Source organism: Echinops telfairi, unplaced genomic scaffold (assembly GCF_000313985.2).
Source record: "Echinops telfairi isolate 266 unplaced genomic scaffold, ASM31398v2 ScPeMD7_1;HRSCAF=3_0, whole genome shotgun sequence".
NCBI lineage: Eukaryota > Metazoa > Chordata > Mammalia > Afrosoricida > Tenrecidae > Echinops > Echinops telfairi.
This window is the reverse complement of record NW_022103896.1, coordinates 22,622,044-22,626,913: the sequence shown is the minus strand read 5'-3', so window position 1 is coordinate 22,626,913 and position 4,870 is coordinate 22,622,044.

The following is a 4,870-nucleotide window of genomic DNA, read 5'->3' as shown; positions in this document are numbered from 1 at the left end:
GCGCGCCGAGCTGGTGAGCGCGCGGGCCACGCCGGCTCCCAGGCCTTGCCTGCGCGCTGCTTTCCCCCGCGCCCTGGGGGTCGGCCTGCTCGGAGGGCTTGGGGAGGCCGTTCTTGGGAATGGAGGCCTCGCGGGCTGCGAGTGGGCGCTGCGCTCGGGCTTGGTCTTCCCAGGACACCAGCTCACACCTAGACTCGGGGCTGATCGCCCCCAGGCCCCCAGCAGCCTCCGGGAGGAAAGGCAGCTCGAACCTCGCCAGCCCCATGTTTAGACTTTTTCCCACTATCGAGAACGTTTGGCAGGTGTTTGCGTGGCGTGTGAAGGAGGAAATTTGAATGAAAATAAGTTATATCTTGGGATTGGCTGGAGAGTATATTCCACACATTCTTCATATCCCGCAAGCATTATCTTGCCTCTTGGCTAGAATTCAGAAAACTGGGGACACTAAGCTATTTTGTAAGACGTGCACCTGGTGGCAGAGTGGTTCCTGGTTTGGCCGTGAACTCCGAGGCTGGCAGTTTGAAACCGTCCCCCCGCCCCCCGCGTCCGTGGGGGAAAGACAGGGCTTTCTACTATAAAGAGTATCAGTCTCAGAACCTCGCGGGGTCAGTTCTAGCCTGTCTTATAGGGTCTCTGAAAGTCGGCCAGGATCTGATGGCAGTGAGTTTTTGGTTTGCTAGCTTTTGGACACTATACAAGATAAACCTGCCTAGGAGGTGGATGTGTCGGTAAATATTTCAGAATACTGTCGTATTTTTAAAAACCTAAATTTGACAAAAATGAGTGGAACCATTCAAAGTTGACAGTGATGTTGCCTGCCAACACCTGTGGTGGAGACTTGACTTACTTCATTTGACTAGTGTGTCCTGCTGGCTAAGCAAATGCCCACCATTACTTTAGAACAGATTCAGCCAGCAGTAAATTGTCTAGCTTAAAAATCGTAACAGAAGATCTCTTGAGGTTAGGAAGGTGTAGTAAATCTAATTTTACACCTGCTACCCATCTTTCTCTGACAGGGTTGTGCTATCTCTGATGTGATCATATTGAAGAAACACTTAACTTTCTTCCTGAGCGGAGCAGCTGGGACACCTGTGTATTGGTAGAGGCTCAGGAGGGTGAAGCCAAACTGGAAGGGACCTGGCCCAACCACTACCTCTTCTGACCTTGAGAGTTTATACTCCCCTTTTCCACTTCAATTGACTTAAATTTAAATCCAGTGAAGATAATTTATTGAATCCACTCCGAGGCCAGTACTAACTAACCTTAACAACCTCACAAGTTGCCCAAGCCATGGAATTGTTGGCAGGTTATATATGGGGGCTAGCTGTGGGACTTTAACGACCCTAGAGACAAAGAAGAACTCCCTTTGTGGATTTCCGAGACTGTAAGTCTTTATGGGAGTGGAAAAAAAATCTCATCTTTCTGTCCCGAAGTGGCTGGTGGATTCAAACTGCTGACTCTGTGGTTTGTAACCAATGAGTAATCTACTACACTATCAAGGCTCTGAACCAATTTAATGGTTGTCAGTTTGGTTTTGGTTTGGGAGGTGTGGGAAGAGGTGGGGATTAAAACTTCAAACAGACGAGGGTTCAAATCTAATGTCAACCTTTACTAGTGGCTTTGAAAATGTTCATTAGCAACTTGGCATTTTAATCTTTCTCATCTGTAAAGTGGAGTTGGCATTTCGTAGGATGGCTGCAAGGATATGGGGTTCACATGATATAAAATGCCTGCGACATAGATTGGTATTTAGATAACAGCTCTTATTGTGATGTTGTTGCATGCGTCCTAGTCCCCTGGGACTTACAGGGTTGCCGTGTAGGATGTCCTAGATGGTAATCTCTCCAGGAGTAGATTGCCACATCTTGTCTTCCACAGAGTGGTTGGTGAGTTTGAACCATTAACCTTTTGGTTGGAAGCTGAGGGCTTAGTTATTATAATAGGCCTGGAGATGAATTGTATAAATAAGGACAGTATATATGTATCAACATTGCTTCAGCCGTTTTCACTTCAGGGCAACGATTTTTCCTGGGAAGAATTAGAAAAATTTGCACATACACAGATGGTTTGTTCCATGGTCACTTGTTTTGCCAATGTGTGTGACTGGTGAGAGGAGGCAGAGGAGGGAGCATGCTTTAGCTAATATCATCTGTGCGAGGGGTAGTTGCTGATTATGGCCCAGTAACTGGATTTCTATAGGACTCAGTATACATCCACACAAATATGTACATGTATTATGTGTTAGGATGGTATTTGTGCAAGGAGAAATTAATATGTACGATTAATTTAGAAATGTGTTATTGTTTAAGTTAGGCTTAAGTATTTGTTGTTTGAATTGGTCTTAGTGGGATGCATTGATTCTAAGGTGATTTTAGGGATTTTGGAGGAGTGCTGTTGGCATAGTGGATCACTCTTTGGGCTGCTAACTGCAAGGTTTGCAGTTCAAATTCAGCAGCTCCTCCTGGGGAGAGAGATGAGGCTTTCTGCTTCTGTAGAGATTTATATCTTTGGAAACTCAAAAGGGCAGTTTTACTCTATCCTATAGGGTGTTCAGAGTTAGAGTGGGCTCAACAGCAAGGGGCTATTATTATTATTTTATGAGGACATCAGGAGCTTCTACAGTCTTGGAAACTCCCAGGGGCAGTTCTATCCTGTCCTAGAGGGTCAGTATGAATTGGCATTGATTTGATGGCAGTGGGTTCGGTTTTTGTTTTTTTATGCTGAAAATTGTACACATAATTTGGTTCATGCATAAGGAGCATATTTTCCCAGAGAGGTTCATAGCGTTCCCCAGATTCTCAAAGGGACCCACAATCAGAGCAAAGTTAAAAGAACAAGTGCTTGAATTGCCTAAATCAGTGCGATTTATTTTGCTTTAGTCTTGTCATAGAGCCTTATCTTTGCATACAGGAACCCCATCTTTGCATACAAGAGCTCTGGTGGAGTAGTGGGTTATGCCTTGGGCTGCTAGCAGCAAGGGCAGCAGTTCAAATCCACCAACCTCCCTGAGGGAGAAAGATGAGACTTTCTACTCCCATAAAGATTTACAGGCTCAGAAACCCACAGGGGCAGTTCTAGTGTGCTCTCTGCCCTACAGGTCTCTGTGAGTTGAAATCGACTCAATGGCAGCGGGTTTGGGGTTTAGTTTGGTAAAAAGTATCAGTAGTTCCACCCCAGAGGATGAACAAACAGCTCCCTTATTCAGTTATTCAAGCAGAGCACGCATGGTTGGGAAGACAGTTATGAATGAGAGACAAACTCTGCCCTCCACGTCACCGGTTCACCTTCGACTCTATGTTATGAGAGGCTCGTGTACAGAGCACAGTGGAAAAGCAGATAAAGGGCAGCTGGGGCAATCAGGGAGGGCTTCTGAGGAGAGGTGGCGTTTGAGTGGAATCTTGAAGGTTGGATAGGAATTCAACAGGAAGAGAGGTGCAAGGGCAGAAGGAGGGCTGGTCCGCAGAGCATTTACTCAGGGTCCAACAAGGTTTCTGACCAACTACAGCTGCGGCTCCTGTGGTGAAAGTGTCAGGAACCCAAGCTGGAAAAGCAGGACAGGCTTAGAGCATCTTGTGCCACCAGCGAGCACAGAGGTTCCTCTAAGCACGGGCAGGGGCAGCGGTAGGGGTAGGGGCTTTGTGTAGCCCCTGGGCTGAGGCTGCTGGCTGTTTGCTGGCTGCTCATTTCCTTTATTCTTTGCTCATAGTTGCTGTCAGGGAAGTGGTACCAGGTGCTGAAGAACACATAAAAATATCCTCCAGGAAAACTCAAGATATTTTTATCCCATGATTTTATGTTGTGAGTTGGGAAGGGACACTGCCCCCTCACCCCCACTCCCCAATGTTTGGTTTTGCCAGCAGAACGCTTGTGCGCAGCCTGCAGTGATTTTTATCAGAGAGCTGACATTGGGTCTCAAGCTGAGAAAGCAAGTTCGCAGCCTGCAGTGATTTTTATCAGAGAGCTGACATTGGGTCTCAAGCTGAGAAAGCAAGTTCTTCAGCAGCGTCATTAAACAAGGCCGTCATTTAAGAAATTTGCAAATGGCTGATCCTAAGTTTCCAGCTGTCGTAATTCTATATGACAGCTTGTGCTCGGCTCACCTTTGTTGGATTGCTTCTTAGATAAACCACCTTAGGCATCTATTTTGGAACACACAAGGCCCTTCATGAAGCCCCACTGGGAGAGCATGTAAGTCAGCTTGCTGTATAACGGATTTCTCTCTAGAGTGGAGAGCGTGAGATTATATAAGTACACATAACTGTACATGGGCCTCGGAGGGGCCGTTGGATGCTTTTGCTCTGCAGGGGAACCATTTGAAATCCTGAAAACTTGAAATGACAAGGAATCAAGTAAATGGGTCTGGGTCCTGAATGCTCAGGTGGCCCCGGGCAGTTATCCTGCAGCTCGGGAAGCTCATCAAGATAAATGATTTCATCACAGACCGCAAGCCCGTGCTTGAAAACAGCCTTCTATGCATAGGCATTTTTCATGTGGACAGCTTCGTGCATCAGCTGTTTATGTTTTCATTTCAAGGCTGCTTTAACACCGATCAGTCTGGCCAGATTGTACCTGGTCACCTCGAAAGTCAGGTTTATAGCCCAGCAGGCAGGGGTGGCGAATGAGATGAGAAATTCGTCTTTCTTAAGATCTTCTCCTTTCTTACAAATCCCTTATTTTTTTCAGTGCAGTCAGGGAGCGGTTTCATTTAATTTCCGTCTCAGACTAATAAAACTCTCCCCTCCCCTTTCCCTCCCCTTTTAGGTGGAAATGCATTTCCAAAACCACCAACTGGCGAGAACGTTATTGGATTTAAACGCGAAAATGCAGCAATTGAGGAATGAGAATGTCTGCGAAATCGAAGCCGATTCTC